Source organism: Aythya marila (assembly GCF_965140915.1).
Source record: "Aythya marila genome assembly, chromosome: 6".
Taxonomy (NCBI): domain Eukaryota; kingdom Metazoa; phylum Chordata; class Aves; order Anseriformes; family Anatidae; genus Aythya; species Aythya marila.
Window position 1 is genome coordinate 15,306,379 of NC_139047.1, and position 14,849 is coordinate 15,321,227.

Here is a 14,849-nt window from a genome sequence, read left to right on the forward strand (position 1 = left end):
AGTTTTTTTTGATATAAATAAAGAGGGGTAGGGCATTTTATCATCATTATTTGATTGCTAGAGTAGACATGGAAGGTAATTTACTGTTACCTCAGAAATAATAATAATTATGGTGCAAGTTATCTTTTTAAGGTACAGTTTTACAGCTGTCAAGATGAGCAGGCTTTAAACACTGACTTAGGCACAGAAAGTGGTCCTCTGCTTAAGACAAAATTTACTTCTCTAAAATTAAGCTTTTTATTAAAAAAAAAAAAAAAAAGTAATATCAATTTTTTACTGAGACCATGAGGCCAGATGTTACTGGAGAAAGCAACCTGGGAATAATCGGGTATGTTTGGAAAGAGAGGACTGATGACAAGCCTTCCTCTGAAGGTTTGATTTATCTTGAGTACTTCAAGGAAAGTGTCCAAAACTGCTTCGCATGCTTTAAAGAAAATGTATTTGTCTCTAATTTCCATTAAACTGTCTTTATCCTGTTAGGTGCCTAAATGCTGTCTGGCTAAAGGAGGTAATGGACTGTAGTGCGGAGTCCATGTCTATCAGCTCTTCTTAGTTCCTCTGTTCCTATACACTTATTATCGGTGTTTCATTCTGTGTAGGGAAGTATAATGCTTCCCTAGGGAACTGACTAGCTAAACAAAATCTGTCTTGTAGTATCATTTCAAGTAGGACACATGTAATCCTCATCCATATTAGAAGGTTTTGTCCGTATTTTGTTTAGGACTGGACTATCATGGTACCTGGAATTAGTTAATTCCATAATTAGATAAGCAGGCAAAACTGCAATTGCACTGCTTCAGCAACATTTGCTTGAATAGTGATTTTATTTTATTTTATTTTATTTTATTTTATTTTATTTTATTTTATTTTATTTTATTTTTATTTTATTTTATTTTATTTTATTTTATTTAAGGGTTCAAGTCCCATACAGATATGACCCAGTTATCCAAGGACACAGTATCTGCAATTTCTTTCTGCTTCTGTGTAGCTTCAGAGGCTTTTTGAAACTGGTCTGAATGGTAGATAATATTGAAATAGCCCTCAGGAATGATCACCAGATTAGGAAAAATTAGTCAAACAGCCTTACAGTTCTATTTTTATTTAGATAACAACACTACTGAACTAAGTGAATTTGAATGAGATATAGACGGAAAAAAAGGAATATTCATGCTTGTTGCATTAAAAAAATAAATAAATATGTGATGCTTATCTGTTTTTCTCTATGACAATTAAAAACTCAATTATACTTGAATGGGCATAAATTTGTCATGTCATGGATTGCAATATGCTGGTACTTTGCCAAAGAGGTGGCAGACTGCAGTGCTAATCTGTTGAAGAACACAGCAATTCATTTTAAGTAATTGGTGAAAATGTATGCCATTCCAAATGAGCAAACTCAGATGACTAATTAAATTGGATTGTTCAGAAATTCTTAACAGGTATCTGGAATGACCTTACTGCAATCAGTGCTTTAAATGTCTTTGGTGAACTTGGATTAGCTGAGTAAATACTCTGATGAAGGAAGGGCGTCTTCTGTGAGCAGGTTTTCCCAAACGGATAAAGCAAGTATGTCTCCTATTCCCTGGAGGAAATAATCATACCTAAATGCATGCAGAAAAAGGCAGCTAAGGTATCAATAAGAAGCTCAGATGTTAACATTGTAAGATTAGTATTTTATCCAGACTGGAAAGAGAGGACGTCATCGATATATTGCAAATAACCTTTTGGGCAAAAAGCTTACTAAATATAACGTGATTCAGAGAGAAGGCAATTATTTCATTTTGAAATACTGAGCTTTTGGGCTGGTAGCAACATACCTTACACAAAAATCATGTGACGCTTTTAGAAGTGTAAGCTTTGGATGCCAAAGTGCAAACTGATGGAATTTTCCATCAGAAATGCAGGGGTGGAGGTCTGATAGTGAGTCCAGGTCTGCGGTGCTGTTTTCTGTTCCCATCCAAAGCCTGGAAATTTTCAGCCAACCTTCTGTACATCTCACACTTGTTCATACACAGCCTTAGGAGCATATGTTTGTATTCGTATTAGATATAAATACTTATGGAGTCTCACAGACATTCAAACAACCATGTGCATCTGTGAACCTGCAAACCTTTGGGGATGGATTTTAACAGGTGTAAATCTGCTTCTAGTTCTGATGCGTTTGTACAGATGCCATCTCTGGAAAGCTCGTGCACAATTTGATGGCTTTGTAGAAAGAGAAGGCTGGCTGCCAAGAAAAATTAACTCAGTGTCTTGTGTCAGTTAAGCAGTTTAATTGGCTTTCACACCTAAGGCTGAAATAAAAACGAGCTACTACTTGTCACCATGCTCTGGGGGAGACTGTTCTTTTTGTAGAGTAGCACACATCTGTCTGTTTCAGAGGGAATTCATTACAACAGACCCTGTCCTATCATACTGGCATTCAGCTGCCTAAGCCCAGAAACTTTCCCCCACCCTGCAGTGCAGAGCCCTTGGTCTACTTCTCGGTCACATCTTCCACTTCCAAAATACACTGACATGGATTTTCATGTGCTGGGTGTCTCCGTTCCTTGCAGCTTTCTCCCTTCCCGTGACCTGCAAAGTAGCTGTGCCAGGACAGGAGTGTGCTTTCACTCCAGCCAGCTCTGCAGTGGTGCTCTGCTCAGAGCACTGCTCTGGTGGACTGCAGAAATATTTTAAGGTTGCAGTATGAGATCCAGTGCAAACCCAGAAAAAATAGCTGCTAACTTGACCATCACCAAAGAGGAAAAGGATTCAATGTACAAGAAGAGCAAACAAAGAGGCCAGTATCATCATAGCTGCACACAGTGCAATTAAGTGCTAATTAAGTAGAGAAATGATAGATGGAAAGACAAAGAACAGGAAAACAGAGAAAGTGGCAAATGGAGAGGAAGGATTGAAGGGAAGGGAGTTTGGGGAATATGCAGTTCTCTTTTAATTTGGAGAGGCTGTGTGGGAGAAGATTGGAGCGAATACACAGTCCACAGAAGAACAGACATCTTGCTTCACATTTACAGAGCAGGGGTGGAAATTGTGCTGCTCGGATTGCGCCAGTTAAGCAACTCAGCCCCTGAAAGCAGGAGACTTTTCTCAGCATCTGTTTTACAACTATAGCTTAACACAAATGCTGAGTGAGTTGCACTCTGTCATACTTGAATCCTTTTGAAACACCCGGATTAGGATGAGACTGCATAGCCTTCCAGCCCTATATTTTATCAGAAGTGTTTTCATCTGTGGAAATTTCCTGTTGTGCCCTGTCATTAAATGAGAATGTCCATTTGGGGGAGGGGGGGGAAGGAGGGGAAGGAGGAGCGGAGTAAAATCTGAGCAGAAACAGACATTAATGTCTCAGATAAGTCTGTCAATAAATTCCCCTAATGAGTGAACCTGTGAATTAGGGATGGTAGTTCCTTACATGGTTTCATTTATCTTCTGTTCCTTCTTGCATCAGGATGTTATTTTCATAACCCAGCACTCAAACATCACAAAGTAATTTTGAGACATTACTAGTACAAATTTGAACAAGTCATTGGCTCGCTCTATCCACTCTGAGTGTTATTTATGAAAAAGGCCAGTCCTGCCAAAAATATGAACTTTAAACTGATCAATATGCCATTATCTGCTTAAAAAATGTAAATATAAAATAAAATAAATCAGTGCCTCAGCTGTTTATATTTATTTATTTTTTACATTTGCTATGCTGCTGCTTCTAATTTAAAATTTTGTTTTGAAATGCTACAGAGAGGGGCAAAAAGGGCAAATGAGCAGCTTTTATGAGATTGTCTTTAAAATGGGATTAATGGGGTTTAAACTATTAGCCCTGAGTATAGTACACCTGGATGTGTCATTCATTTTTTTTTATGACTTCATAAAAAACTGTCTTTTTATACTTCTTGTCTATGTTAAACTTCTTGGCATATTTGTACTGAGAAACTTTTTCTTTTCTTTTCTTTTCTCTTCTTTTCTTTTCTTTTTCTTTTTTTTTTTTTTTTTTTAAATTCCTAAGCTTCTTACAGTCATTGGAAGGATTTGAATGTATTTTCAAACTAAATAATTACTCAGAAGGCTGTATTAAACTTACATTTTCATGTCAGTATAAATGTCTTTCTCATTTTTTATCATCAATCTGACATTTCTGTGACTGCAACCTACTCTGCTTCCATTTATGCCATGAATTGATGATTGGTTTGCTAAAGTCCATTATCCCTTAACAACAGAGAGAAGCATGCTGATTAAAAAAAAGTCATGAGCATACTCATCTCCCAGAGCCTTTACCATATTTTCATATTTCTGGTGTCAAATGAAAGGGTGGCTCTCAAGATAGAGTTCCTTTCAAGGTATTCTTGATAGCAGAGTCAAATACTTTCGGTACAAATGAGACAGTATCTCTTTCTGGTATCACTATATGCTACAATATGCCTGCCCTTGTACAAGTTGTAGGAAGTACTTTCAGTAGTCTGAATCCTGTCCCCTATTGCCTTTTCCTATTTTCTTTTGCCCTGAAAGCACTCATGCTTTCATTCAAGCACAAAAATATTCCCCAACTTGACCATGAAATTCTTTGCACCACAATTTGAAATCTCTAGGGCATGAGAGTTGCTTCTTCCTCAGCAACAAAGTGGTTTGCAAATGGCATAGGAATGGTTAAGCCTTTGGTGGTTGTTGTGTATTTTTTCTTTCTTTAAATGTTGTGTCATCACTTTCTAAGAAAGCTGATTATGTTTAAGGAACAATGTCACTGGCATTTATCTGTTGTGATGGGATAACTGCTTTCTAGCTCTAGTAAAAATGTCTGAACAGGTCATTAAAAAAAAAAAATCAGAATAGAACATAGTAAAGAAGATTTGGTATTATATAGCAGGGCGTATCAAGCACTTTCTTTTTGATTTTGGGAAAGTCACAGATGCTTTAATTCATTACATAGAAAACCTGATGTACTTGTCATCTGTATCGTTTTTGGTACTGCTTACTTACATCGAAATCTCTTAGGTCAGGAATTCTTGTATGCAGAGCTCTTAGTACTGTGAAGCTTAATGTCACTTGACACCTCTCAGCATCACTGTAATACATAAAATTAAAAATCATCAAGGGATGTTTTACAGAATTTTGTATAGACTAGCTTGCAGCTAGTTAAGCTCTGTGATTCTCCTCTATTCACATTATTTATGAACTCTTTTTATCATTAACATTATGATGAATATATATCTATTTGAATTTTAGAAGCAAAAGCTGGGGAAGATATATGTACGACTTAAAATTTTGCTGTTTTTAAGTATAACCTTTTTTTCTATTCTAAACTTTTCTGAAGGTTATAGAGGAATCCAGTGCAAACTGAGTTGGAGAACTGGAAGGCAATGAGTCTTTCAGAATCTGTGCTTATGGCAATAAGGAGGGGGTAAGGGAATCTGATGTACTGCACGTGAAAGTTTGTTTTCCAGTGGTGCCTGGTAGCACAAGATCCAAAGCAGAAAATAAATTTGTTATTCTTGTTTTCTGACTGCAGTGAAGTACTTACTTATTGGAATGACTCTGAAATGCCTGCTGTCATCTGGACCTTATAACGACAAATATTTATCTTAGGTCAAAATTTCATCTGTGCTTGACAGTGTCTCCTGCATGTTCCTGAGTGTCTGTACAGTAGGATCATGTTATGCTACCAGTCTCCTGACTTCTGTTTTGCTCCTTCAAATTGAGATGATTCTTAGGGATTGCATAAAATGCATTGGACAAAAATGGTGCTTGAATGTGACCTTCAGAAACCCATGCATGTGTGACAGGTTTGCACTGTTGCCTGGTGAAGCTACCTTCCTTGCTTTTGCTTTGAATCCTGCCTTGAATTTTAAAAACAAAATGTGTGTGATTTGGTACTTCCTGTATTTAGCAGAATTTGGAGCATGGGTGTGAATCCTTTATTACAAGAGGTAGGACAGCTGTGTTTTTCATTGAACAAAGGTCTTTTTTCATATACTAGCTGCTGTTTTAAGTCAGTCTCTCTGGAGAGTACTTGCAGTTCATTGGTGTGCATTGCAATATTCCATCTATCTGTCTTCATTATGAATTCATCAAGATCTTAACACTAACATTCTTCTATTCAGCATATATATATGAAAATATTTGGTAGACAGAAATGAAGGTTAAGAATCATTATGGGGAGTACAATAATAATATGGTCAAAAACTTAGCATAAAAACAGAACTTACTAGCTATTACTAGATGTAGTAGCTATAGTCAGTTTTTCTTTTTGTGAAAAACTTCTGCAACACTTCTATATGCAATTAGTAGATGTTGCACTGAAGATACAACCTTGAGAACAAGTACAACAAACCTGAAGAATTGTTCGTGCACAGAAAGCAAAGGACTAAACCTAAAGAATCTAAGCATAGTCATGCAGAGAAGCCTCTTATGGGTTTGACAGCAGGATGCCATTATTACTGTTTGACACTAATCTCTATGGAAGTCCCAAGTGCTAAAGTTTGGAATTCTGGAAGGATGACTTGCTCTGTGCTCAAGCTGAAAATAAAGTACATCTACATATACTGTTCATTTTGCTTCAGTCACATCCTGACGGTACAATTCTCCAGGTTTCTAAGAATCAGCCAAAATATAAACCTGTTATATCACAGCCTGCTAGGGAGACTTGTCTGTATCAAAGCAGCAGAAAGAATGGAAGTCCAAACACCATGTTTTATGTAGATATTGTTGGATTCTAAGTTACTTTTGTTATTAAAACTTGTTAGCCAAAGATAATAAATAACTTATTACAAATGCTCAAGTATCACTTCTCTAGCCTTTACACATGAGAGATGGCAGAAAAACACAGGGTGTGTATGGAAATTTAAAGCATTAACTTTGGTAAAAAGATACCACCTGAGGATCTTACCAGTTGAGCTGTCTGTCAGCTTTTCATTCTTGGCTATGGGAGCTGCTTGTAAGCAAGTCCTGAGTGTACTTGCCCTCAGATAAGCGGCTCAACAACTGCTTATCTTCTTGCTGCTCTGCAGTCCCAGCGTGCATGCTCTTGTGCATGCTTTCTTTCCTTTAATTAGGTTTGTGGTGGTAGGTACCAGGCTTGCAGTGAATATTGTACCGCCTTATCTTCTGGAAGGTCGGCACCTGATAGCTAGCTGGGAAAAAATGCATTCATTTTTGTCATATTTCATTTACCATTGTTCTTTGCCTTTTTTTACTTTATTTTCTCCCTAATGTTTTTGGTTTCTTTTCAGTTCTCCCTATCTGCCTTTCGATATCTTACAATAGCATTTTGCCTTGCCTTTTATTCCATTCTTCTCTCACATACTATGCTGTGCGTTTTTTTTAAGCCCTTTTCCCCCCATCTTTCTCCTCTGTGTTCTACTGTTTCTCTCTCTAGTTTCTTTTCCAGCACCTTCCCTAACCTTTCTTCCTTCTTTAGCTCTTTAGCACCATCTATAATGCAGTAGCTGCATGACCACTTCAGTCTGGTGCTTGAAAGGAGTATTCTCCTCTGGCTTCCCTCCTCACCCCCGTCCTTTCAGTTGGGCCTGCACACGCATTTGGTGAGCCCTCGTGGCCCAGCAGGCTAACGCGCTCACAGTGTGGAGGAGCCATGGCAGTACCGGCACTGTCTGGGTATCACCAAAGGGGCCTGGTCAGGCCCAAAAATAATCAAGGGAACTCCCACAATTGTGGGACAGTGGGCACTGGTAGGAGTAGATGGGAGTTAATGTGTTTTAAATGGGAGGGAAGGGAGATTTGGAGTTAAAACTTGGACTGTCTAGTCCCAGAAATCACATTTTTAATGTGAGCTCGAGGGCAGGCCAAAACCCTGAAACTGTGGTTAGTGAGTCCTGAAAGCATGCCTGCAACTGAAGGCTAGTCTCTGTGAGACCAGCTGCTGTGTGCTGTTGAGGGAAATAGAAGGGAGCTACAGTGCATTGAAGCAGCTACATGGTTGGACCTGAGCATACCAGTGCATTGTAATGGCTTTAACAAGAAGCTATCAAGCATTGCCAAAAAGGAGATGTTACAGACATTGAACAAATGGAGGGAGTCAGGGAAGCATGCCTGCTGGTTCAGGGGCATATAGTCCTTGCCATTTCATCGTCTTATAATGCACAAATATACCACATGCTTATGGAACGTATGAAACACTTTTGCAGTTTACAGTGTACTTAAAAAAAAAAAAACCTTTCAGACTTCACAGAAAATACAAGTAGTAGTATAATTGTCAGCATGAGAGAATGTAGTTTTTACTTGGGAATACTGGTCATCTTGCTAAGTCATCTGAGTCTATATAAAACCCACATAAAGTTTCATAGTGTTTTGGTGCTGCCAATCCCAAGTGCGCAATAAGAATGATTCACATCTTCCAAGATCACAAGCTTTGCTTAGAAACAGAGAGGTTTATTTTTAATTGGGTTTCATTTTTATTTGCCTTTTTATGTCAGAACTGATTCATTTTTTTCCACTTTTTTTTTTTTTTTTTTTTTTTCCTGAGATTGTTACTACTAGCAATGTCCCTCCTTTTAAATAAAAATAAAAATTGAGGGGACTCTTAAGAGTACCGAATAGTTCAGGACATGTAACAAAATCAAGTAATTGCTGCCAATTCATGTTGGCAGGTAATTATTGAAGTAAACTGCTTTTTAGTAGAGAGGATGAGGAGTGGCAGGCTCTAGAATACAATAAGAAGATTAGGCTGAAGTTTCATGTGTGCTGCTTTGAGTAACCAATAGTCACACCCTAAAGAAGGGTGTTGTCACTGGAACAATGTTTTATGAAGGACTGAATATAAAATTAATCTTTTCAGAAACATTTTGTCTATTATTTCTAGGTTTGAGGAAATTTGTTTCAAGTAGTTTGCTTTTAAAAATCCTATTCTCCCCCTCCTCCCATCCTCTCATTTTTATAAAAGCAAACAGGGAAATTAAGTAGTTCTTATCTCTGTACATCTAAGGCAAAGCACTGAAGTTGGAGGGTTCTACACAAAGTTTGTTTCATAATCCTCAGTTTGACTATGAGGGATTGTCTGACTTTACTACAACTGCACAAATTTGCATCAGATAAAGAACTGTCCCTAATGCTCTTGGACTTCCTGGTGATGCATGAGTGTGTGTTTGTTTTGATAAACTTTTTTTTTCAAGCATCCTGATTTAGTTCTTGGAAGCATTCTTCTGAGGCATCAGAAGTTCTGTACAGACTGTGTATGTGCTGCAACAGCACATTCCAAAGCAAGGTGATCGAGGGCATGGACACCTCTTTCCTTTAGCAATTTATTGTTCCAGTCCCAGCTTTTATGTGTCTTGCCTTTTGCTTTTACAATAAGGGGTTAACAGTGATTGCACAGAACCAGTCTGTCATGGGGTTTAATGGACTTGTGGTACTTACCATGGTAGCAGTAGCATTCTAAACATTTCTATTCCATGTTCAGATTAGGGTTGGAGGTGATTTTTGAGCCATGCAATTACAGGTTAAAAAAAAATCTCAAACCAGCTCACTGCTGATATTTCTTTAAAAGAAGTGTCTTGTATCTAATGAGACAAATTCAGCTGTGAGGTAATCAAGCACTGTGGTAACATCAGACAATCTCTTTTATAGAACCTGAATTTAGCCTACTGTTGAGACACTTAGTTTTGTGTAAATAAACACCCTGTGTAACACAGGAGTTCTGCAAGGGGTCTTTGCCTTGCTCAAAGATTAGGCAACTAAAAGCAGTTTCAGGGCAGCTTTATTAAAATATACCACTTTAAAACTTTAGAGTAGTGTCTACTTGCTTTTTTCTTTCTCTTGTGGTTTTGTTTCTTCAAATTAAAGTGGCACCAGCTACTGACTGTCTGCATCACTTCAGTGTAGTCTGAAGAGGTGTCATTCACCAATGAGAGTGAAGTAAAGTATCCCTGCGGCTTTATGGGGCAAGGCATATTTCTCAGCAGCTCGAGTTCAAACCCTACTCAAAACTCAACCCAAGTCAAAAAAGGAGTTTGTGGGAACATTCCCTTTGCTAGATCTATTGTGCAGAGCTTCATATTCTGCTGAACTAACTGTAGATGAGAAACATGCTTCTGGGTAAGTAATACCATGTGGAGGTTGAAAGCTGTCTCACCTAGCTGCATAATACAACACTGTATGCTTGCTCCGGCTGAACGGAAGCAAAAATGCACGCAGTGTTTCTGCTGATTTATTTTTTAATAGCAACCCATTAGTGAAAGCTGTAATTGTGTGCTATAGATTAGGAGCTGGGTAGTTGAATTAGGAAATATTAACTTTGTGAGTGTCTATGATCTATTTTTCTAGATACTTTTTCATCTTTAGGTAAACTACATCAGAGAAATACAAATGCCAAAATCAGCATTTGAACTTTCTCTTTTTTTTCCCTTGTTAAGATGGTAATCATGACATTTTCTGAAGGAAAGCTATAAATGAAAATTCTTGTTAGTAAGCCCATTGGAAGAATATATTAAATATTAAAATAAATTTGTTTCTTACTTGTGAACATGCTGATAATTGAGCGTAAAAATTTAATGCCTGATTATTGAATGTATTTAATTTCCTTTTAGTATTATGCTGCTAAATCCTGTTGACTGATACAGTGTTATATGAGAGTTCCAACAACCATAAATAGTAATAACATTTGAAATAGGGAATGCCTTCTTGTGTATTTTAAAGAACAACTTCAAATTATTGAGCTTATGAAATGTTAATATGTTTCAGATTTCACTGTACTGCTTAACACCAATGTTAAATATCTGCATGAAGCTTTCAGAAAGTTCCTCTTAGGATGTCTTGTTAGGTTGAAAACAGATAAATTCTCTCCTTCTATCCTCAAAGTCCTGCTTGTAGTTAAAATATTACCTTGTAGAAAACATTTTTATGTCATACAAGGCAACCTTATTGGGAGGAATGCAATTGGAATTTTTTTTCAGATATCAAAATAAATACTGATGAAATGCTCATTTGCAGTGAATTGAACATTATAAAACTCTCTGCTCTGTGTATCATCATCTCTGGGCTGTGGAAAATTTAGCTTCATAGGCTTTCATTGTTTTTAAAACATTTTTTTTTTCCTCTCAGTTTACCGAGAAAGACATGTATCCATTGACCATCATTTTTGGTTGCCATATTCTTGTTTTAATATTCTAAAGGCAAGCAAATGCCCTAGGGAGATGATTTTATTAAGAGTTTAGGATTCGTGTAGTTTTTAAATTGGTCATATTTAAGCAAAGTAAGTTGCATATTTGTAGGTGCTTCAGGACTGCAAGTACAGCTATTTTGTAAGCATTTATGCCTTGCCCGGTCTCTCTCCGTATGTTCCCAAGACATTGTGCTCATGTTTCATTTGATGACCGCAGTATTGCAGCTTGGGTGCTGAAGTGTTTGTGGTAGGGAAATGCCCTCTGATTTTTCTAGACCTTTGCTTCCCTGTCTCATCTTGTGTATTAGGTCACAGTCATGATGATAATTTGCTGTGTTGTGAAGAAATGTGTGCTATGGAAGGTTTTAACAGCAAAGTCTGAGAGAAATCTGCCTCTTTGGTTGTTCTTACTGCTTGCTCAGTGATTTCAGCATTCTGTATTAGAAATGTATTTGTTCTCTCTGAACTTGGAGCATTCCATGCCTTCTTCAGGATGCATATTTAATATCACTGGTCAGAACTTCCCTGCGTACTACCAGACAGCAAGGTAACAGCAAGATTCATGTTTACCTGCAGTTTCTCACTGGCTCAAGTGACGGCCCACAAGACGAGCAAGGCTGCTGCGTGTCACTTGCAGCAAAGGGCTGCTGGGCAGTGCAGACAGCCCCAAATCTCAGGAGGTAAGGTCTAGGTGCTGGGTGGTCTGTGTTTCGGCCAGGCAGTGGCTGTCTGTTGCTCTTGGCCAAGAGCTGGTGAGCCCAAGGTGACACTGTCCTGGCAACGTGGCTTGCAAGCAGAGGGAGAGAAGTGAGAGTCCCAGAGTTGGTATCAAGCCTTAGGGGACAGTTACAATGTAATGAAAACTGCAGAGAAAATTCTGTCTGTGCAGAAAGTTTAAAGAACAAACAAAGAAACAGAGCAAAAGGGTTGTTTTAACTTATCAAAACTGCTTTATACAGAACATACAGCTCTATTGAACTGAGACCCAAATGAAAGAGGAAACCCAATAGAATGTGAAAACTTGTGAATGGAAGATAATGTGAGTTTTAGCAAGGGTAGGAGCACAAAGCAGCAGTGAGAGCAGAAAAGGGTGTGTTTGAACAGGACCCTGGGCTTATGGTGGGTGTCTGGATAGCAAGAGCAATCCAGAAGTACAGAAGTACTCCACTGTCACTTTGCCAATGATATTTCTTAATAACAATAACTTTAAAAAGCCCTTTCTATAGGAAAGATGAAGCCAGCTTTAAGTTAAGCAGGATGTTCAGTAATGGGAAGTGAAGGACAGCATGCATATAAAATTTGTGTCATATGTTTGTGTTTAGATAGGTGAATATTCCAGGTGCACATACAGATTTCTTGTTTTCTGCAAGTAGATAGTTGGCTTTGTTCAATACTTGAAAATTTGGCCTTTGGGGAAAAGATGATTTTATATGCTCTACCACTAAAGTGCTTCCAGCAAACTTTAAAATCGTCATGTTCTGGAGTTGCAGAGAACACTGAGATCTTTTGGATTGACTTATTCAAATATCCTTATAGCTGATGGTGTGCTCTCTTTTGAATAAATTCAGGAGATTCATCCTAAGCTGTTTCTATCCAGTACTGCTTTAAAGAAACAGGAAAATATAATCATTTCGTCACTTAAAGCAGCTTAAACCTTCAGGGGAAATAGGGTTACTACTTAAATTTCAGATGAAAGGAGCGTTTTGTGAATTCATCTGTGTCATGTATTCATACCTGAATTAAAATGAGCCGTGATGTACTGCTGTTTCTCTGGAACATTACATAAACTTCCCTGTTCTGAACCACGCACACGTTTGAAATGTGCAAACAGAACTGAAAGAAACTTTGCAGTAGTTTCTCCACAAGCAGGAAGCCTAATATTTACACTACAATCAATAGGGTAGTGGACACAAAGACAAGCAGTACTCTCTCCTACAAAACTTGGTTTAGCTGGTAAAAGAAGGTAGGATCCCTGTGAACAACAACTTTCTTTATAGTTAAAGATGGGTACAGTTGCGGATGGGTTTGGCTTGAATTCTGTAGAACCTTTTGGCTGAGATTTGGAGTTGTGCAATTAAAGCAAGGGATTGTTTAAAAATGTATTTGGAACAGATTTCTCCTGGCTTAATTCCTGGGATTTTGATCAGGTCTTTCATTTGCATTTTTGTGAGACTCCGTATATTACTTGTGGAACAATCTGGTCCTGATATGGCTTGTCATAATTTCTTTCTGTATGATATACAGAATATAAATCTTCCTGCAATCTTTGTTGTGATATTTATTTCTGTTTGTTCTGGGTGCCTTCAGGGGCATGTTCTCAGGCTTGTAGGCAAGGGAAGCAAGAACACAGCCTACTTCAGTGCAACCAGAAAGGGGCAAGAGGGGACAGCATACTTAATACTTGTAATTGTCTAAACTGTAGGGCTGATAATATTAACTGACAATATAAGATGAAATTTTTCAATTCTAGAGGAAGGTTGCTGGATCCAGGAACTTTTCTGAAGTCAAACCTGTCTTGGTTCCTTTTCTTTCCAACATACTTATTGTGAGGACTCTGAAAAATGTTGTTCCCTAAATTCTGTGGCTAAGAATGATTGTGAATGGCATGTGCTATGTGCAAAGAATTATTGAGAGAAAGACCTGCCTGCCCCCTTACTCCTTGAGGAGGACTGCTTATTGGAGGGAGGACAGGTAGCTGAAGTATTGAGACACTGTGCTAAATTTCAGTTTTGAGAGTGGACATTTAGTTCACTACCCTGGTGTTCTTTTTCACTGCTCCAACTGTTGTAGGGGAACAAGTGTGTCGAGGTTGAAGGTATGACACGAGCTTTAGAAGTAACAGGATTGTTTCTGAGATTAGTTGGAGTTCTTGGAAAGTTGTTGAAGTCTCTGTGGGATAATGGTGAGGGTAAGAACTGATGATTTTTAACTCTTCAGAAGTTTTGTCAGTAGATAAAAGATCAGGTGGACAGACACAGGAGATTCTTCAAATATCTGTAGTCAATAGAAGTATGAGTAGTCCTCCGCAAAAGGTTTAAGAATTCTAAACAATGGAGATTATCAGGTAATCATAATTGGATGATATCTATCAATTTTTCTCTTTTTTTTTTTTTTTTTAAGCATATATGCCCTCTAGTTTATTTTTAATGTGTTCTCAGAAGAGAGTTAAAATTTAAAATAATAACAAAAATTTAAACTAGGCAAGGAAAATTTCAGCTGTCAGACTGACAGATTATAGGCTACTGAAAAAAACATGGTCTTAATAATAAAAAGTATCCTGCAACCCCCCTAGTTATTCTAAGTGTGTTACATATTGTAATAATACAAGCCAGTAAGTGAAGTTCAGCTCACATTACGAAACCTAATTTAATCTTCTAGTCTTTGCGATTGAAGTTTTTGTTTGGTGATTTCATTAACCATTATTACCAATGAGAAATGAAGCTCAGACATATATTTCAAAGGGCAATGCTACCCAGAGAACTGTTATATGTGCTCTTTAGGCACAGATCCAAATTGGTGTCCAGGGTTACCTGATAAAGCAAGTTCCTTCACTTAAAGAGATAATAATTGTTATAACATTGATAAATGCAATTATCCACAAGAGATGAGGCATCTCAGCAGCGTTTACAAGGTACTTTTTAACGTTATTTTCAAAAAAAAACAAAAAAAAAAAACCAGTGTTTGGCCAACTCAGATCTTCATGTCTCTATCTGGTATTGCTTTCTTGCTTAGCATATTG

At 37.7% G+C, this 14,849-nt stretch overlaps 1 protein-coding gene across 7 annotated transcripts in view; it reads left to right on the forward strand.

The window, feature by feature from the left end:
- Positions 1-14,849, forward strand: part of ZNF385B (zinc finger protein 385B) — a 176,797-nt gene that overhangs the window by 74,965 nt on the left and 86,983 nt on the right. The window contains exon 1 of one of the 7 annotated variants that reach the window (XM_082763136.1): positions 12,974-13,073. The exons of the other annotated variants lie outside the window; for them this stretch is intronic. The gene's annotated coding sequence lies outside the window, so the exon portion shown is untranslated. Of the gene's footprint in view, positions 1-12,973; positions 13,074-14,849 lie in introns of those variants that run through there. 7 annotated transcript variants of the gene reach the window in all.